The 22,185-nt window shown below is 39.9% G+C and overlaps 1 protein-coding gene across 1 annotated transcript in view; it reads left to right on the top strand.

Annotated features, from left to right (window-relative positions):
• Positions 1–1,764: 1,764 nt before the first annotated feature.
• The window catches only part of SMPD3 (sphingomyelin phosphodiesterase 3), a 118,528-nt gene continuing 98,107 nt past the window's right edge, over positions 1,765–22,185 (top strand). The window contains exon 1 of the mRNA XM_074913670.1: positions 1,765–1,978. The gene's annotated coding sequence lies outside the window, so the exon portion shown is untranslated. The remainder of the gene's footprint in view (positions 1,979–22,185) is intronic.

Raw genomic sequence — 22,185 nt, 5'->3', positions numbered from 1 at the left:
ACTGTGATCAAATGTGAGTAAACATGCTGGTGGCATATAATGTAGTAGCAGAGCAGGCATCCTTTAAAACACAAATCTGACAGTACTTTAAATCCAAGAATCACTATGCAACATGCAATATCAGAGTCAGTGTCAACTGCTCACCTCGTTAGGATAGCTGCAGAAGTGACCTGGCTCATCAGGACATGGCTGCGTGGTCCAGTTGCTATCAAGGCAACCTGTTACATTTAACAGTTATCCAAGCAGGCATCAGAAAGGGGAGGAGAAGTCACTGTAACATCTACCCACGGACAAAAAGAAGCAGTAAACCTGCATCACTAGTTTAGAATAAACCACATAGGGACAAAGACCACACAAAGGAAGGTTTTGCTAACATAACAGATAAAGCATATTGCATAGTTTCATTTGGTTTTCCCAGCTTTCTGTCATATTGCTTGCAAGCTTGCAGTACAGTTGCTAAAAAACCTTCTAGATGAAGGTGATGGTTGGACATCAGGGTCTCAAGCAGCAATAGCAGGGGCACACATACAACCCGAAGAGACAGGATTCTACAAGCAAGCCTTCAGCCCCTTTCAACACTACTTAATTCAAGGTCAGAGATTAGCTAGTGCTCAAACTTCTAAATTGTCAACCTTAACTTTTTTCTTTTTTTTTTTTTTTTTTTTTTTTTTTCAAAAAAACCCAACTCTTGAAAGATTCTTCTATTGTGGTCATTATCAAAAGTGTAAATTCTAATTAAAACTACACTGAATAATGACTTTTTTCTTTTGATGAGCAAGTAAATAGAAAATCTGTTTGGAAATACTGTATCAGTTCATTTGTAAGTGCTTCATAAAAATGCTTCATAACCATCTGAAGAGCCTTGTATAAACATTGGTATTAGAGATGCCTTCCTAAAAGCCAGCTGCAATTGGGTTATGCTGGTTTTTGCTACATACATTTTTTGTACTTTTCATTAGCAAGGCAGAGTCCTGACTCTGTTTAGCTGCTTGCACGTTTCTTCTAACTTCCAGATCTTGGTGGGAGGGAGGGAGGAAGCAGAGCTTTCGGGACCTTCTTAAAGACCGTAAGAACTATAATAGCACTTTTTTTTTTTTTTTCCCCCCTCACCTAAAAAAGCCCCTAACGCTGCGATGGAACTGTAGCGTCCTAGACTTTTGATTAAAAAAGGAAAAGAAAAAAGGACACTAACAAACAAGAAGTCAGTCAAATATTTCGGAAAGTCTCCACAAACAGCGCGGCGAGGCCGTGTGCGGGAGCGGGCACGGCGGAAGGCCGAGGAGGAGGAGGAGGAGGAGCAGCCCCGCCGCCCTGAGGGAGCGAAAACCGCCGCCCCGCCCCGCCCCGAGGCGGCCGGCGCGAGCGCCTCCCTCCCTCCCTCCCGCGCGGGCCCCGCCCGGGGCGGCGGCGCCAGGCCAGCGGCTCCCCGGGGTCCGGCCCGGCCCGGCGCCCTCCGCCCCCGTCACGGCGCCCGGCGGGAGGCACCGCCCCAGCGAGCTCTCGGCGCTTCACCCGCGACAGGACCACGACTCCCGGCTGCCCCCGGGAGCAGAGCCGCCGCCTCCTCCCGCCGCGGGGGCGGCTGGGAAGCGTGCTCCTTCCCGCCCTTTCTGCTCGGCCGCCGCCCGCCGGCCGGGTCCCCGCCTGCGGCGGGAGCGGGGCGGGGCGGCCGCGGCGCCGCGTAGCGAGGCGGGAGGCGGGCGGCGGCGCGGCCCTCCCGCGCCCAGGGGCGGGGAGCGCGGCGCCGGCCCCGCCTGTGGCGCTCCGTGGAGCTGTTCAGCGCCCAGGTGCTGAGTCTCCCCCCGGCTTACGGCGGCTCCGGCGGCGCTCCCTTCTCCTCCCTTCCCTCCGCTCCCCGGCGCGGCCATGGCTCCGGCGCTCAGCCGCCGCCGCCAGGCGCTCTGAGCGCCCGCCCGCCGCGCCCCGGCGTGGATGCAGCAGCTCCAGGCGCCCCTGGCTCCGCGGGGGAACGCGGCAGGTAAAGCCTCTCCCTCCCCGCCCATCCGCATTGCACCCCCCGCCGCCCCGAGCTGCCGGCGGGGCCCGGCTCCAGGGGCTTTTGCCGGCCCGAGAGCCGGAGGCTGCGGGAGACGCGCGGTGTGCGGCGGGGAGCGGGCACCGCGGGGTGGACCACGGGGAACAAAGCGGTGCAGTGCATATGCTCTTTAAGTAGTTTCGTTATTTTAATTTCCGGGGGGTGGGGAAGGGAAGAGAGGAGAAGGGAGGGATGGCTGATGAACTACAAATATCCGTGCTTGGTTATACGTAGGGAAAAAGAAACCCACCTAAATATATTAATTTGCTCTTGGAATCACGTTCCTATTCTCATGGTTCAGCAATGGAAAAGATAAAGGCAGGGCTTGTCGTACAGGTAAGGTAGTCCAGACTGCAAAATGGTTTCCTTGAGCACCCTCCTTAGCTGTAGTGCTTGTATAAATTTTAATGCACAGCAATAATTTTTTACTTATTTCTGTGTGGATTACTAGTCCCACCAAAGAGCTAGGGCAAGCAGCAGAACGTTAGAGACAGACTGGCGTACACACTGCTTCGGTGAATAGGTGTCAGAAAAGGGAGGAAAAAATTCCACTGTATTTAAGGCCAAATGACAAGTTACATCCTACATGAAGTCATTTACAGCAAAGCATTGTGCTGCTATGCCTGATGCTTCAGGCTTCCTCTTAGTGCTGGGTGATGAATAGGGAATTAGCAAGCATACTAAACATGCATAATCAAGCAGCAAGCGTTCTTTACTGCTTGTACATGTAGTAGCTTCTGTTGTCAGAGGATTGGTGAGTACTCCTCAGCTATCGAAAGACCGTACGTTTTACCCTAGAAAGAGAAGGCTGCAGCTGTACTTTTTTTTTTTTTTTTTTTTGTTGTATTGATAATACAGGTCAATTTACAATTTCTCAGAGTGGCATGGGAAGGGGAAGGCTGGCAAAATGGAAACTCAGCACTTTTCTCAGGTGTAGACAGTAAGAGAAGTTTAACCTAGGAGACTGTATGCAGCCAGACCAGAAACTTGCAGTTTCTCTGCTGATTTTGACAATAAAATGAAGAGCCAAACTAAGATTAAAAAACTGCTTCCTTTAGAAACCCAACTGCAGTCTAATTAGCATACTCTTAACACTTCATTTCTGCCCTGTATCAAGAAAGAATTCATTTGTGTATAAGGCATCTCCTGCTCCCCATGTTACTGTATCTTGTATTAAACCAGAAAAAGTCAGAAAGACAACTGTTGGGATCAGCAATACAGATGTTTAAAAGCAAGTTAATGGGACTCGCATCAGTTCCCATGTCATTAAAGATTCTCCAGTCTGGATAGAAACTTAGTACTTCTTGTATATCATTGACTTGACTTTTTTTGGTTTGTACTAATGATTTTAAGGTTCATGTATGTAATTCATTTCCAGGATAGGATGCATTCATTTTATATAGGGTTCAGTTTAACAGGTTTTGTGCTTTACTGTAATAAAAATAAGTTGAACAGATTGGATACTATCTCACAGTCGTTGCACATCCAAAACCTCTCCTTCCAATGGGCCCCTTGGACATGCAAGGGCATAACATCAGGCCCTTAAAAGCAGAGTTAAAAAATCAAGTTAAAAATCATAGTAGCGCATTACTGTAAAATTAAAAATCAATTTGTGCATATGACTGTATGCAAGGCAAGCTTCACCTCGCTGCCAGTAGAATTAAAATATTTCCTGACAGAGCTTCTCCCTACCTCTGGTTATAGTCTCAGCACCACAGAAGCCTCAGAGCATGTGATCCGCTATGTGTGATTTAAGCTATGCTATTGAATTTTTTCCATGGGGAACAATTACTACAGAGTGACAAGTCAACCATTTTGATCTTAACAGCTCTAGCTCTGTTTAGTGATGGTAACCATAGCACACACTGCCTAACTCAGTCTGAATATCCACTGTGGCAGTTTGCTTCTAATTTAAAAGGACACTGTTAAACCTCAAAATAGGTTCTCATTTTTGGGTAGGAATGAAAGAGTCTTAATACCAGGACACTGTTAAACCTCAAAATAGGTTCTCATTTTTGGGTAGGAATGAAAGAGTCTTAACCAGAAGGGCACTGTAGACTTTCAGTTGTGTATTTTCAGTTGCTGCTGCCTGCAAGAGCCCCTGAGAAGCCACGAAAATATCAGAAGAGCTACACAGCATGCTCTGACCACACCCCTACATTGCCATAATTTCTAAACCAAGACTCTGTGCTTGCTGCCAGATTTGTATTTTTACCTGGCCAGTTAGGGCAAAGACAAAACTGCTTTGTGCTACTGAAGCTAGTGCAGCATGCTTTTAATAGAGCCAACGATCTGGTCTTCCCAAAATATTTTAAAAAGGACACTTCTGTTACCCTGACGTTGTTTACGCTAAAGGCTATTGCAAATAGAACATTTATACTAATTACTTGTCAGCTTGGACAATAAACAATCAATATTTTTCTGATGTAGGATCCACCGCAACTTTCTGTGTCCAGTTATCATGCATTCAGCACAGTACAGTAAATCTCAAGTTGCAATCTCTTCGTGGAAATGTTTATTTTAACTTCTATAGTAGACTGCTGAAGTAATGGAAATGTTTCCATTACACTTAAGTAAAAGTCTGTTTTTCAAAGAGACTTGCACAAAACACTGACCTGGAAATATTTTTTAACATTAGAGCCACTGTTATGATTGCACTATACAGCAATGCATTGAGTTTGGGGTTGGGTTTTTTAAAAATATTTAAAAATCCTTATAAGCACAATCTGTACAAAAATGCTGTAGTTAAAAATCAGCATGTGCTATTGAAAAGCAGAGACTAGTGCTTTTTTACTGCTATCTGCATGAGGGAAGAGTAACAAGACACATACTTTTATGAAGGAGAACCAAAGTACCCTGTATTACCCCCAGAAAATTTTAATATGCTGTTCTGTTCCCTGGATAGTGTCTGAGATGGCCTACGTAATTTCTACAACTCCAGAAAGAGTAAAATAATTTTATGTATTGTAAAGTGCCAATTTTCTGCCTGAATTCTAGCAGTACTTGGCATTAAATATAACTAGATCTTACTTATCCCTGTGTCTTTGAATTGATAGTATGATACTCCCAAGTCTACCCTTCAAAGAAGATACTTAAATGCACAGTGCAATAAGCTGTTACTGAACTGCTTCCTCTTACAAGAGGGCCTGCTAACTTCAAAGGAGCAACCCCAGTGACTTGCTTCAAGTAGCAAGTAATACTCTCAGTAATTTTCAAAGGTATAGCTCCTAACTTGCAAATATTTAACTATAGATTTTAAGCATTTATAGTAAGTTCTCTGCAACACTCAGGAGTAAACAGAAGAAAATTGTAGCTGCTCTCCAAGTATGATTGCTATAATCACGTACTTTTATGTATCGCTGGTCAAAACTCACTGTAAAATCTGGGAAAACATTAAACTATGGTTGAATTGTGCTATTGTTGTAAAAAGGAACAGTCCATAATTTGAGCTGACAATACAATGCTGACAAAGATTTGTGCAGAAATATTCACTTCCATTTTATTTTGTCTTGAACAACTAGTTTCTGAGAAACATGCAGTTTAAGGACAGTATCTATGTAGAATTGCTATGAATACAAGATTTTCCTTCTTGACTAAGAACGCAACTTTGTTTCTAGTGATTGGGATGGGGTTAAGAGGAAGAAGATGGGATAGAGGGCAAGCCCTTCACATAAGGTTGTATTTATCCACTGGGAAGTTACCAGATTTTGGTGATTCCTGTTTTGGTCACGTAAATATTGCCCTTTGTTGGCTACACTGTCAGGGTCACTCAGCTTTTACTCTAAAAGCAGGCAGAATGCTGCCATACCTTAATGAAGTGACCAGCAAACATCCTCTTAAGTCAAAGCAGGAGCAAGCAACTTCATGATTATAGAAAGTCTCAGTGAAGGTGAGGGAGACTGAGAAATCTCTCAGTCTTGAATCTTGTGCTACAAGCCTGAGGTGTAACAAGCACAGAAGGAAAGCACTCTGCCTGTGAGTCTCCTTAATGGGAGTGGATGCCTGGGCAGCATGCCTGCTGTACTGTCTGTGTGATGATTATTCCCTCTGGCTGCTGGCCTACTAGGCTTCAGGTTAAATGCTACTTCGTTGTTTGAATTCTTCACTCACCTGCTATTCTACAGATAGCATAGATGATGTGCCTGGACTAGGCCTGTTCATAAGAACTGCACAAGATGACTTATTCCATCATTCTTCAGGTTTCTTTTTTGCTTTTCTGGAGATTTGTCTGAAGCTGCTATCAAGAAGTTACAGGTTTATTTTAAACCTCTTGCTACTCATCCTCAAAAAAAATGCAACTTGCAATTACAGCCGTCTTAGGTATTCCATATGAAACACACAGGGTGAAATTCTTTAACATTTTTGAAACAGCCAGAATTTCTCTTAGCTTCAGTTTAAGATGGTTATACAGTCTTCTTTAGATTTGGACCCAAGATGTCTCAGGCATTATAAAAGAAGAGTTATCTATGCACATGAAATATTCCACTCATGAGACGTTTAGCCTCTGCCTGTCCACATAGCTTTATGCCTGCACATAAGGACTATTCTTGATTACATTTGCAGGTAGAGAACAACTCTCATAACATGGTTTGGTATCTTTGCTTTGGAAGTGCATTAAAATTTCAGCATTGCAAATACAGAGTAGATAAACATTAATTTGGCATCCTAAAAATACGGAAAATCATTCTTAAAGGTGCCCTTTGTTAAAAATCCTACAGAGCCTGTTGACACTTGCACTTTGGAAACTAGCATGTGACCTGATAGCTCATACAGAATTAGTACAAGATTTAACAACTTTGATCAGTTTTGAGATAATTAGAAATTCATATTCTTCAGATAATCAAGATTATGTTTACTCCAGAAATATGTTACCAGACAATGGGTTACAATTAGACAACATAAGCTAAGAAGTTCTGATTTACATATGAAGTACATCAAGGCTTAGGCTTGTATCATTGTCTCATGGGAAAAATACCACAGGATGCACTATGAGTTCAGTGCGAGCTGCAGAGATCATGTCCTATGCACTGCTCTGGGTAGCTGAATGCTGTCTTAAAGAATACCCTTAAGGAAAAAGTTTAACATGTGTTTAGTGTACAATCACACCACCCCCTACTCCATTCCTTGTTAAAAAGGCATCAACTTGGACAGGATTCTATTACTATTCCATAATTTCAAAGTTTAACCACATACAGCTTCTTAAGTCTGAAAGCTGAGATAATAAGTGCAAGGCAAGTATCTTCTCTGTGGTACTTAAGACTTCTGTCAACTACTGCAACTCAAGCACAATCTATTTCAGTATTAACAATAGCAAAAATAACCTCTAAAGTGACAAGTCGTATCTGTCACTCAGAAGTACATGATCTTTTAATATATTTTTAAAACTGGCTCAAGGAGAAGAGAGAGATAATCACAGGATTCCATCTGTCCCTCTTGACTATTTCTAAGCACGTTAACATTTGATTAACAGTTTTGCTTCAACACAGGGGTTTTTTTTGTTGTTGTTCTTTCCCACCTTTACTGTGCTTCAAGTACAGTAGAAGCTATTCACTTTTAAGCAGGATGTCTTGTTTTAATCTCCTCTCTGCCAAAAGAGGACTTAAATAGTCACTTTACTCCCTTCACTTACTCAAACATTGACAAAGCCATGTTGGAAAAGGAGTTAAAAATGCATAGACTCCTTTAGGGTAACTGCAAAGAGGCTAGCAGAAAGACTCACGATCACTCGGAAGTTGAGTAACTGTTTTCTTTCTTTACCAAGCAGTTACTGGATGGAGAAAAGGCAGAGTTCAAAAATTTAGCAGCTATTGGTTGAGGGGCTGTAGCTTTCTATACAGGCTACTCCACCTCTTCCATATTGCTGTGCAGAACTGTCAGCGATATTGAAAACAATGAAAAATTCTGTCTCAGTGAGAAATGACAAGTGAAGTGAAGACACATTAAAATAGTGTGCCCTGAAACACTTCAAATATCACAGGCTGGAAGAAAAAGTAATCAGTTCTGACTCCTCAGCACAGTTACTTCTGTAAAATCAGTACTGCCATACAGATGAAAGATCAGAGTTTCATAGCTTTTTCTATAGAAGCGCTTCATCCAGCTCAAAGCTGAACTCCACTGATGACCCTACCAGCAGAAAGAAAAGACAGGGAGACTCTAGAAAACAAAACATAGACAGGAATCTCTTATCCAAGCTGAAGAACTGGTAGAGACTAATGAAGAAAGTTAAGAATCTTGTTAATGTTATTATTTCTGTGTGGGCTGGAATATGTTAGTAAATCTATTCAGAGGCTAGAGAGAAGTTTGTGTTCTCCTGTCCTCATAAAGGAAAGGAGGATAAAATCCATGTTGGAATCCCTTAATGCCTCTTTCAGCGAGAAAGAGAGGGAGGACGAGACCCCGACAGTTAGTGCCCATAATTAATTCCTGAGCAGAAGGATGCATATTTTGCTGACATACATTGGAGATGAGGATTCTTGCTAGTCATAGAGGATGCATAGAGGATACCGTCATTTTTCATGATGAAATTTAGAGCTCTATAGAGCTTTAAGCTGTGTGTACCCTTCAAACATTGCAAGACAATGCAAAAGTAAAGATGACTGTATAATCCAAAACCAGCACTTCATTGTTTCTAGTCCTGGGGAAACTTTTCTTACTCCCACACCAAAGGTGGAAAAATTGCTGAAAAAACCTGTCCTGATAAGGTGCAATTATGTAGATTACTCTAGCTGCTGCCAGGGTATCAGCTATATGATAAGCATTCCTTTGAAAGAACAACATACAATGGAAATGAAGCACAAGAAGTTGGCTACCACAGACTGGCAGACCTAATTCCAATTGTGTACTGCTGTAAATGGATGGGCATATCTTGGGAATAAAATGATTTTTATTCACCGAGAGAAGGCTCTGAATTTGACATTTCAGCTTCCTTGTTAAACTATTAATTTTCAAATAACATGAGTGACAGAAATAGATAACTCCAGCTTTCTATAATAAAAGCCAGCCTTCTGATCACTTCTCAGAACCTCCAGCTTTAGCCCAATGTTCTCCTCTTTATGTCTTCCAAAGCAAACCAGTAATGTATCCAAGGTACATAAGGTGAAAAGGTACAGGCACAGATAAATCTTTATTGAACATCGAAACTGCTACTGAAAGTTTCTGACACACAGCACACAGGCTGCTGATGCACATGTCTAATTACATTAGTCTCTGTTTTGACCCTGCAAGAAGCAGCTATGGAACACAAGAGTCAATCTGTGGGTGCAGAGCACTACCTTACCAGATCACTAGGTCAGCACAAAGTATTCCTTCATGTGTTCACTGTTCTGACTTTCCAAGACAGTCTATGCAAGTAACTTACAACAAATATGAATAGTTCATCTCTGCCAGCTGATATGATGCTTGATGTCATTAGTTCACAATGGTAAGGTCCTTCAAGTTTGGTTTATACATTAGCCTTGCAGACATTGCATACTAAACTCTCTCAGAAAGAAAAAGCTAAGCCCAGTCCTAAAATAAGAAAACAAACCAACCAACCCCATGTAGGTTGCTATTCAGGACAATCATTCTCCTCAAGTCTTAATGCTTCTGACTGTTATTTTTCCCACTATTTTCTTTCACACAAACAAGTCTCAAGTGTTACATCAAAGAGGGGAAAAAAGGATTTTTAATTTTTTTAGTTATTGTATTAGTTATTGTAAATAACTGCTTTCACTACATCCATTCACTCCTTCACCTGGTGGTCTGCCAGCAGCTACCTACAATTCTTAGAAAGGGTTCCATAACATACCCACAAATAAAGCTTTCCTCTATGCAATCTCAGTTTCAGATGTATGTATTTCTTTCCCATGGAAGCTAGGAAAATCCTGACAGATGGAAGAACCAGTAAACAGCTTCAGCCCTGGAAAGGCTGCATATTAACTCTATGTCAAGCAGAGATTACAGCTCTAATTTCATAATCTGCCCCTGAAGAGCTACTTCTGACAATGCTGCAGGGCCCAGCTCCAGATTTCTCCATTCAGAACTTACCTATATGCAGTTTCTATGTCTGTGCCACAACACAAGTTATATCGTTTATTTTTACAAAATATGGAAAGTAACTTAATCTAACTTCTTACTGAACACATTGTAAGTGAATAGAACAACCTGCCTTATTTTAGAAAATATGAAAAAGATTAATAAACTCTACACAGTGATGTTTCTATTACTGTAGGATGTTGCAGATGAGCATGTCTTGGTAACAAAGTGTGACAAGATAGTTTTAATAAAATGTAAATCCATTTAATTAGAATACAATGTAAAAACTATGATGAAGCTGAAGTCTCTGTATTTTCCATGATGGAAATATTTTATTAACCTAATGAAAAAATTAAGTTTTTATTCACTTCACACTTCAAATTTTGACTGGTCTGTTAGCAGGAATACTCTTTGGTAACAGATTATTTAAAGCACAACATTTTGAAATCTTGTGAGGCTTAATGATTTTTCTTTTTTTCAGATGGATTTAATTGAGAGATTCCTTTTAGTTAATAGGATGCTAAGTAGCAGCTAGCTCCTTCCAGTCTAGCACGTAAGTGGATTTTGTCTGCTCTTAAAATACCCTTGCAATCATATCCTTGTGAATAGTTTTATTCTTCTGTAGCAAGTTTACTTCTTATTTCCAGCACAGTAAATTAACACAGGCAGTGTGTTCACCTAACAATGATGACATTCCCTAATATTAATGGGACAATGCTTGGTTTGAACCCAGGCTACAGAGTACATTCTAGTAACAAGGAAGGATAATAAGTTGTAGCTCACCAGCTTCTGTCTGCAGCTTTTTTGGGTTTGGCTACTTGCTGTTTTTAGCATAAGATATCTGCAGCTTCACTTAATGAGAGGAAAAGTTCATTAGTTACCAGTTCATAGTTGCAGACTTCTGGATATTTTCAAATTCATCTTCCTCTCATGGTCATACTTAATCATAAGGCTTGTCATGACCACACTTGAGAACCTCACTTAATAGGGTTTTGGAGACAACTTCTGCAGCACCGAATAGCCTTCTTATTGCAAATCACATCCTGGGAGCAGGAAGCTGACTTGCCCGAGAGAGAGAGACAGAAAAGAAATCAATTTACACTCTCACTCTCTTCCATGCTGCTGTCTTACTTGACTGTTTCTGTGTACAAAAACTACACAAAAAAGGCCCGGGCAATGCAGGAAAGACACTGTGTAACTTTAAGTAAGACTACAAGCTTTTCTGTACCACTGGAATTAGTATACTAGCATAACTTCTACTACCAGTAATATAGCTTTAACTTCCTAGCCCAGAACAGACCAATCTATTACAAACACATTATTATGTGTTACACGTTTACCAGTGTAACAGCATCACAGTGGGAGAAGACCTGTTTCAGCTGCAGTGGTTTAGTTTGGAAACAAAGCTTTCTCACATAGACAGTCCCTCACTAGAGGTATTAAATGACAGGTCTGAATTTACCCTGGAGGTCTTAAGTTTAGTGGGGAAATAAAATCCAGCTTATTAGTTATTAGTTACCACTATAAGCACATTCAGTTTTCTTTAAGAAACAGTAAGTATGAAAGACCCTTAGAAGATGACAAACAGTAACATCTAACATGCAGATCAGTGTCCCAGGAGTTTTAATCTCCTGGGGCCTTCTTCATGAGGACAGCTGCCAGCTACAGATGTTTGGCTGATTAATTGGCACTACCAATAAACAACATTTGAATTTGTCCAGGAAAGGAGCAGGAGGTCTGAGAAAGGCTTACCAATATACATTAAAAAAAAAATAAATCTGGTATGCCTCTGTCTTTATTGAAATTATTATTATCTGTGTGATTCATTTCTACCCCTGAAAACTGCACTAACACCAAGTAGTGGTTTATAATGCTCTAGACACCAAATGAACTTTAGCTATTGGCAGATCATAAAGCAGGTATAGTGTACAAAAATAAAACAAACTGCTACTATAATAAGGGATACTATACACTCGGGTCTTCATAAAGCAATTTTGTATCTAGGCCTGACCAGCTTACAAGCAAATAGAACTTTTCATCAAAAAAATTGCTACATTGTTTAGCAATATGCCAGCTAGAGAACAAGACAATCTATCCCATCTCTGATACGGATACTGCTACAAAGAAGCTGTTCTCTAACTTCTTGAGAAAATATATCAATCTTATATTTCTCAGGAGCTATTACGTGACTTCTGTAATATCTGAAAGTATTTAGATACCTCTTTCAGAGATTTTAAAGAACAGAATTACTGGGAAACAACAAACAACTGGATTAGATTTGCCTTGCATTCAGACATGCACTTTCCAGACAGAATTCAGGGACAAGCTACATTGTCAAACTGAAGAAAATTACTCTAAAAATTTCAGGAAAAGAAGTGATACACAAAGAAGTTGTGAAAGAACCTAGAAGAAGGAGGAAGCTGAAGAAAGCAACTGTAAAAGCCAATGACTGAATAGAAAGGATTGAAATATAGGGTAGTTGTGGGCAGCAACAATTGTTTTAAAAGCTTCTGAATAAAAAATTAGCAGCTGATGGTATACTCACTAGGACTTTCATCTCGTCTGAGAAGGAGAGCTTTTAAGATAACAAGCGAGCCAGCAAGACAGATGGCTGGTAAAGGAACTGACACTGCAAGAGCTAGAACATTCAGTAGAGAGGAAAAACAACAGCTATACCCATGAAGGAACTGCTGCCAAGCACATAAGTGAGAGGAATCATGCAATTTCAACAGTTTCTATAAAAATGTGGATGGTGTGCTGTACTGTAAGCAATGTATAAGGCACCAAGCCTGACAGTTCAGCATCAGTGCAAAAACAAAGAGATGATGGAATGATTAAAAGGTCAAGCATTACCTGAAAAAACAGCAACAAATAGTTCAGAGACATATAAGTGATTTCACAAGCGAGCACAGAAAATGCTCAATAGGCATAAGCACTAAAAAGATATATCACATAGTCTTCATTTGCCAAATGCTAGCTCTTGATATTCACGATGAAAAAGTGTCAGAAGCTAAGAACTGTGAACACCCCGCACCCCCGATTTAAAGTCTGCCTTCTAAGAAGAAAATAGTTTCCACAATGCTTGCATTTCTCACAGCTACAGACTTACTATCAGTAAGATTCCAGATATTCCTAACAGCCAAGTGCAATACCTGTACCTTGAGACCCTCTTAATATTTGCAATTAAGTTTCCACCTGCTTTCAAGTACTTTTAGTACAATCCACTTCTCTTCACATTTACAAAAAAAACCCAGAAAATCTGGCCATAACATATTATTGGAAATAAAGTGACTTAAATGTACAGGGGTTTGGAGTTGCAGGACAAATATGTCTGAGAATTGGAGAGTTTTGCATGCACAAGTAGGTGTCCTGAGGTCTCATGAAAACTGATGTCAAATTTTACTAGCACTTGATACCATCCTAAGAAGCAATAGTTCTGACAAAAAAGGACATGCATAATAATACCCCAAATGGGTGCCTAAGTAAAAAAATAGTTTCTACATTGACTATTGATGAGCCAATTTACTTTTTCTTACTACTTTTCCAGCCCATTACTGCTGCCAATCATTGAGAACAAGAGGAAAACTGCATCCTTCTTCTGACTTCTGTGATGGTGTTTATGTATTCATGGTTACATTACTACAGATACATACTTCAGTACATGCTGTTTTCATGAAACATGTACTGTATAATATTAAGAGTGTTTAAGCTGTACAGCTCAAGAAAGCAAGCTCATTGTTGAAGACAGTTCTTCCAAAATTCTTTAAGCTGTGCTGACTCTCTTACACTACTGCAGAAGAAAAATAGCTGTGGCATAGACAAGTATAATATTAAAAATCCTGTCAAATTTCTTACAGAATAAGATTATCTTTCTGGTATTCAGAAAATTAGATTACTTTCCAAGATGCAGAAAGATTTTTAATACACAGGCCAGGCAACCTAATTAAATAAACAGTATGGGATGGCTCCAAAACATTATAGATCACACATTAATGCAAAAAGCCAACATAATTAAGAAGTACCCATCCCAGACTTCTGGGTACATAACATGGATTTAAATAAACCACTAATGTAATAACGAGTATAAAAATCATCATCAGAATGATAAAAATAAGTCAGTGCAACTGACAAAAGCTAATTAATGTTTACAGTTCAGAGAAAAAAAGTTTGAGTCATTATCAGCTAGACTACCTAAATCTACTTAATAAGCCTCTTTAAAGAGGCAAGTAGTACAACTCTTAGATGAAACCCTTCTGTCAGAAGAGAATTTGTGTAGCAATTGGAAGTCTCTTCCATTAAGTGAAAACAGGCTCACTGTTAGAGCTAGAAAATAGAGCTTAATCCCACCCCTCACTATCTAACTACAGATATTTCAGAAACTGAAACATACTTCCACAGAATTTTCCTTCTTCTTCAGGCCATCTCAGGTTTCCCTTTCCTAGCTTTTTATTGCATTCCAGTTCTGCTTGAAGGCAGCAGCAACAGAGGGCAGGAAAGCCATTGCTTCTACAGGGAGATGCCAGGAGGGAGTAAGTAACAAAAATGCCATAAGGCCAAACGGGTAACATGAGCTTCTACATCCCAGAGAGGATTACTCTCTCTCCCATTCGGGGCTCACTTAGTGCAGTCAACATCTGCCACTTTTACACTCAATCCTCTGATTCTGTAGCTTAGTCACTTCCCCGTTTAGGCACTGGTAAAAGCAGACTAAGAGTCAGCAAGCCAGCCAGGCAGTTTGGCATCAACAAAGATGGCAGGACGTATTTATCACAACCAGTTAAGACATCAGTTAAGTCACCTTCTCCCGGTTTAAAAACTGACTGTGGTGTTAGAAGTTTGTTACATAGTACTGGAAATATATAGGTAAGGTAAAGCAAGGCTATTCCTCAAGAGAGCAGTGACGCTTCTGAAGCTAACATCAGATCCCTCCAAACAAACGTAACATTGAGAAGAACATACAGCTTACACTTCATCTGGAGAACACCAAGTGATGCCTCACTCCCCGCCCAAGCTAGGAGCCGTACCGCCGCCACCGTGTCCTCCCCTCCGCCTCGCGCCCGTCACGCAGCGCTGCGCTCGCCTCTGGTTGGTGCTTTCCTGCCGTGTTCCCGCCTCTGCTGCCGAGCAGCCAATCAGAGCGAAGGCAGCGGAAGAGCGCGGTCTCCGCTACCGCGCCTGTTGCAGGGTGAGGGCGCCATTACAGATTCCTCCGAGCGGGCGAGGGCTGGTTCGTTTCTGAACGTGCTGTCTCCTCAGGGGCGGGGGGTAAGCCTGTGGGCAGTAACCAAAACCGCCTTCCTTCGTTCATCTCTTTCTTGGCCTTATCATGCTAGCCTTGCAGAGGAAGGAAAAAAGGGAGAAAAAAGCCTGGATAAGAGCAGGAATAGTGGCAGGTGAGCACTGGGAGGTTTGAGGGGGGGTGTGTGTGTGTGTCTGTGAGATGGAAGGTGTGGCCTGTCATTGCTGGGTTTCCTGGGTCACCCTGCACCTCGAGTAGGGATTTCTGTTTGTAAAGCTCATTTAGTTATGTTTCTGCAGTGTTCTTTTTGGAAATTAACCTTGCTGGGCAGTGTGGCGCAAAGGTGTATCAGTGGCAGTAGCTGTATTAAATAATTAAATGTTTTATTAAATAATTTGTTACTAAATAAACAATGTTTTAATGGGAAGATTGTGTAAAACACTAAGGCTTTGGTTTTTTGTCAGCATGGAGATCCTTACTCAGGCTATATAAAGTAACCAGGAAATAACCTGGTTACAGTGTTTGTTGAAAGAGGAGGTCTGAGGTGAGAACCAGGGCAGATGTGCCCATTTGCAGTGCACCTTATGAATGCCCAGTCCATCTCACAAAACATGTACTTAGTCAAAAGGAATGACAGATGATAAGTAGGTCTTACAGGGCAATTTCTTTCTGCTGAATTTACTGAAAAGTAAAGGCAGTACAGTCCTATCTGCTATTGCCACCACGTTAAGTGGGTGAACCCTATAAGTTGAGTAGACACTCTTGATCCTTGAGGGTACGTGGGGCGGAGCTCTTCCATGAGTCTCTATCAGATTTTATTGAGACTGGATTTTAGGAGCCTAGGATCAAATTGATTAACTATTCTGTGTGGTGTTTGCTCAAGGGGCAGGAAGGAAACATTAAATTACACCCACTTGAAGTTACTTGCTAATGAATAATGTAATTATACACTAGGGTATTAAAAGGTTTTTACATTAAGTCCCTGATGTTTTTGTTGTCTTGTAAGAATCATCTATGTTTAGATAGGCTAGAATTAACATTGCCTCTGTAAAAGTCTTTATTTGTAACCGGGGTAAAGAGAGTTTGTGTTAAGAAAATAACATGTTTAAATTATCAGGGCAGGTGGTAGCAGTAAAAAGCCAAACAGTTCTACATTAGATGTCATGCACATCTTTTAAAGGCAACAGTTCCTTAACAGATGCTTGGAGACTTCTCCTTATAGCTCTGATCACAGCATGCAAAAAAGTCTGATGATTCTACTTTTACTATATGGCAGTTCAGGGAACTAATGGAAACTGACTTTCTAGTGTAGTAACTGTATGAATTGGCCAAAGCTGTCGTTTCAGTTTTACATTTGAACATAAAAGTGTAAGCAAATACTGTACTGCTAAATTCAACTATTCTCAAAGAAACTCCAATAACAAAACTTCTATGCATGTCTTTGGGACAAAGATTTGTGTTAAAGGCAGAATTTTGGCCTTGGCATTCCATGTTTTATATTAAAGGTCAAAGTTATGGAAGCTTCAAAACATGTAATTCAATCTCATTTTGCACAGCAGCTTCTTTTAGGAAGTGGTTGCTGGCGTGTGTTAAAGCTAAGTGATACCATCCTAGTTCACTTAAATAACAAATGGCTATGTTATCTTTCGCAATTATATAAATTATCAGTTGGATAAATATTCTATGGTTGATTTTTTTGTCCATATCATGTAAACTCACTTAATTTACAAAGATTCAACCTGATTTGGTTACAAGAAATGTGTGAGGCATTGCTGCATTTTCTTTTAGGCCAGCTCATTGTTCTGTCTCTATAATGTACTGTCACTAGCAACACCCTAGGTTGACATCAGTGAGGAACTGGCAAAAGGAAGAGGTGTTCAGTTCTGGCTAAGAAAGACTAATATAGAAATAAAAGAGGGGCTAAATCCCAAACTGGCCCATGGACAGTGCCAGTAAATGTAGTAGTAAGCTTTGTCATTTAAAGTAGATTTTTTCTGTGTTCTAGGTTGCCTCTTGCCTCCTCCCCTGGTAAGCAATACATCGTTTCAGGAGTCCCAAACCTTTAGTGGCTGCAGCTTTGGTTTTGAACATATGAAAACAGATTTTTTAAGAGCTCTGAGCCAGGTTTTCAAGTACTTGACATCTATAATTTGGGACAGATTTTCAGAAGAGGTTAGCACTGACTGTTCTGAGCTCTTGAGAAGATTTGTCCATTTAGATTTTGTGCTTAACTGAACTGTTCTGTTGAAAATACGGTCCCTATATCTAAGCGTGACATTCTTAGAATGCCATGAAGGCAATAATAACATGTAAAAAAAAAAAAAAAAGCAAGCTATATAGCAGCCCCCACTCAGTTCAGTACCCCAAAGCTGCCACCAGCACAGAGTAAGACAGGGTTGAGCTCTCTGCTATGTGCAGGCAAATAATTTTCTAATAATTGAGACCAAACTTAACGGTGAAGGTACCTATTGTTTTTCTATCTCTATTCTGGCTGTATGTTTGTTTAAAGTATAAGCTTTTGTCAAAGGGAGGCTGCTAGTTACAAAAGTGCAAAATGTTGTATGTGTTTGGGAAAGTATAGGAGTGGAATGGTTTAATTAAAATTTATTTAAGTAACAATAATATTATGAGTTCTGAGATACCACCAGTGTTTCCAGAGTTGTGCTGCCTTCTGGCCTAGAGGCTGGGATGAACATTTTGATTCCCTTTCGCTGTAATCAAGGTAGCAATTCCTACCAAATTTGGTTTAGTAGCGTTGAGTCTTGCATTAAAATAGTTGAACTACAAAGTGAATATTTTGTGTTGGAAAAAACATTTCAATTGTCTACCTTTTTTACTGGCAGAACTATTACAGAGTAGTAATACTGATTCATGTGGTCTTTCCAACTAGTTATGTGTCTTACTATTGCATATTTGGTCACTGTAGAAGACTTTTAGTTCTGTTTTTGAATAATTCCTTTGATTTAGTTGTCCATGCAAAAATCACTATGTCTGATTAGATATTGAATAGTTACATGAATTTTACATGATTGGAGATTGGTTTGCCTTTATGGGAAGTACTATAGTTATGTGAATTCTGTGTAAGGATTCCATATTTTACTTTTATTATTAGGACAGAAGTGATAATTACAAATTTGCAAAGCTTTTGTAAATGAATTTGGAAGTAATTTCTGTGCCAGGTCAAGACACTGAAAGATAGTTTCCTTGACTTTAAGTAACATTTTTTTGTTACATAGTTTTTGCAGTCTCACAAACTTTGCAAGCCTTATTAGTGAATAGAAGCTGTGCATGATGTGCCCATTTTGCCAAGTGGGAATGTAGTGCAACATTCCTTGTAAAATTTTCTGGTCCTGCTTCTGTAGAAGCAGAAAAACAAATGTTGATCAACTTTATCTGATAGAAAATTATTTGTTAATGATAAAAGTAAATCCTCTGTTTTAAATGCAGGAGATATTAACATGGCTGTTTTACAATAATTTAGTATGCATTTGGACAAAATTTATTTTATATACAATCTCTATCACTTGATGCTAGCATAAACCCTGGGAAAATGAATTGTTAATTGTTGCAACTGAAGAAACAAACCAATAATTTTCTGTGGACAAAACAAGTCAAACCAGAGCTGTATTTTTGCATGCATTGTACTTCTTTTGTGCTGTTGCTGTGCTTGTACAGTTTAAATATGGATTTTAAATAATCCAGATTAATCAGACTATAATACTGTAATTCGTAGGTAGGGATGGGATGCCTGCCTATATGCTAGTGTTGCACTTACAGAATAGCTGAGTGAACCTTAGATAAATGAAAATAAACTCAAATGGTTAAATTTAAGTCAATAACTCTCAGAGCAGTAAGATTCAGAAATATTCAAATAAAGGTGATGAGAAAGGAGATGAATTGTTGTTAAGATAACTACTTTACAGACCTTTCCTAAAATTGAACTGGAAACTTAAGACATCATGCTGTTTCTAGCCTGCCAATGTTAGCTGGAGCAAATTCTAGGCTTCTAAAATCTTAGTAAGTTAGGATAGTATGGTGACTGTACAGATGGAAAAAACTTGCACAAAGAGAACTGCCCATAAACACTGAGCCAGGTACAGGTCCTTTCATTTTGCTTCAGAGCCAGTCTGTGTGCTTGAAGAAAGACTGTATTTTACTTGCAATTTAGCTATGATGATATATTATTTTGTTTTGTTGTTGTCAAGTGCAAGCAAATTTAATCTAAAATATTTTAATTGGGCTTTGCAAAATATTCTTGTGTTCATTGTTAGTGTGGTCACAAAGTTCTGGAGTTTCAGTTATCCTTCTGGTGTTGCAGATGTGCACACTAATAAACACATGTAATATGCTCTGAAGTGAAATGGATTCTAAAATTATTGGTATCAATTTTAAGCAGCAGTTGCTAATGTTTCATCTTGTGGTTTGGGTTGTGGTTTGTTTTTTTTTTTTTAAATGTTGAACCTGAATGTTAAAATTGCAACGTGTAACCTATACATACTCTGTAGATCAGTGAAAGCTATTTTCCCAGACACATCATTGGGTGACTTCATTTTCTCTCTGTCTTTTATGGTAGGTAGACAGTTGTCACAGTGGTAAATATATAAGGTTGAAAAGGGGTGTGTTTTAGAAATCTTTCCAATTTCATCACAAAGACTGAAGGTATTTCAAAATTTGTAAAGAAATCTAACACAAAGCTAGAGAAGTCTCACTGCAGTCACAAGCCTCATTTTGGACAAAGAATATCTGATGTGCTTATGACGACACTCAGCTTCCTTTGTCACGCATTTGGGGAGGGGATATCTTAGCTCTGTTTTACATCTGTATTCCTTGAATGTCCTTCTGCAAATGAAGATTTAATTTGGTGAGGCTAATATAGTGAATCTGATTCAGCTCGCACTTCACTGACATTGTGAGCCCATTATGGCATTATTACTCTCCAATTACAGGCATGAAGGTAAGAAGTGGCCTAGTAATGAAGGGTACACACCCAGAGCAGCGTGGCAAGAATTTTAAATGAGGCAAAAGGAAAAAAAATGTATCTACTACACTGATAGTTATCAAAAGGCCATTTTTCATAAGTGGCTGCTTTGAAAGAGTCCCCAAGAAGTGTTAGTGCTAAACATTACCGTGCTATCACCTGTTCATCCATGCTGCAGACTGGATTTTGTCTCAGATGCAGATATCTACAATTTCTATGGTTCTGTTTACTGCGTAGCACTTGGACTGAAACAAGGTCAAGCAGTTTGGTATCATAGTGTTTATTTCCTTTGTGAGAATACTGTCTAAGCTATGTTTCAAAAAAATCTAACGTGAAAGCATATTTTCTGCTTTAGTGTTTAATGGGCTTTCCATTTTGAAAATCAAATGTTTAGTGTCAAATGATTTATTTGTGCTCTAGAAAACATAGATATTTACTAGCACTGGTATAAAAAATGTGATTGTCTTCTGTAGTTCAAGATATAGAAACTAACTTTGTGTGCCTTTCCAAAAAGTTCTTTCTCTTGTCTGAGTAGAATTTTGTGAGACTGACTGTAATGGGATCCTACAGGATACATTTTTAGAAGAACTCCTGCCTGCTTTAGGATTACTTCACTGAGACTGTTCTGATTGTGCCACAGTAGACTAAAAGAGTAGAGGAAGCAGAAGGATAATAACTGTCAATAGGGAGCAGAGTCCATATAAATTACATATGTTGATCAAATGACTTAATGCTGCTTCAGAAGTATGAGTATTTCCATTCTGAAGAAGAAACAGACCCACAGAGTACTGTTGGCCAGAGAAAATGGAATAAACCTGAGCAGTAAGTAAATAACTTTTTCTGGTACAGTAAAGAGTGAAATCTAAGAAAAATGGCAGAAGCACATTCTTTTTGGAGGAGGTATATCAAACTTGAGGTACTTCTGACAGAGGAAGGGATCCAGTGAAATATGAATAGTAAAACTACAGGCTGGCAGAATAGCAAGTAATAGCAAGTTTCATTTTGGTACTATTTTTGCCCTTTATTGCCAATTTATCTACAAATAGTCAGATAAAGATTTCAAAGTTAGCTGCAGTGTGACATGCTGTGATACAATATAGTACTATGGGGATGCAGATCCATGCTCAGTTTTGAGATGAAGCAAATCAGTGCTGCTACACACAGCTTTAGCTGCATCAATTCCTTGGTTTAGTGTGCAGGGCTGCTTGAGGTACTAGTGTCTGTGCAAAGGATATGGTGAAAATGCATATAGCAGGAGGCAAGAAGTGCAAAACAATCCTTTCTGATTGGGGCTGAGTCAAAATTTCTGTGAACATATGAAATATGGACTTGCACATAGTTTAGTTACTCCTTGCCATTTGGAGTAGTTTATTAAATTATTAAATGTCATCTTGCATTTAAATCTGTCCAGTTTTCTGCTCTGGTTTGCTTTAAAACCGGAAAAATTCACTTAAGTCTTCTAGGTGCTATGGAGACAGTGCTGATGTCAGAAATGTTTTCAGTGGGGGCCTGGAAAAGGGAAACAGATGGCTGCAGTTACTGTTGAACATGGTTGGTTGTTGGTGCATAACAGAGCAATGGCGTGCAGTACAGAATTGCTGAGCTAGCAGTGGATGTGGGAGACTGTTTGGAAGGTAGCAGAGTGTGGAGAGGCAGAGTTTGTTAGCTTACCCCCAGTGCTATGTTAATTAAACTCAGTTTCTTTGTGTCCCATCGTGTCCACACAGGGCTGAGCACATCATATGGCTGCATTAGCTTGAATTGATGCCAGCTCAGGTGTCTGTATTATTTGCAGGCTTGGGCCAGATTACACTGCCTGTTACACTCTGACTTTTATTCTGTCCCAGTATGTGATGAAGTAGCTTTCTGGTACTTTGGTTGTCTTGACCTGTACAGGTGACTTCTCAACTCATGGGGCTT

Source organism: Athene noctua, chromosome 9, assembly GCF_965140245.1.
Source record: "Athene noctua chromosome 9, bAthNoc1.hap1.1, whole genome shotgun sequence".
Classification (NCBI taxonomy): Eukaryota; Metazoa; Chordata; class Aves; order Strigiformes; family Strigidae; genus Athene; species Athene noctua.
Note: the sequence above shows the minus strand (reverse complement) of the source record. Positions and strands in the feature narration are given on the sequence as shown.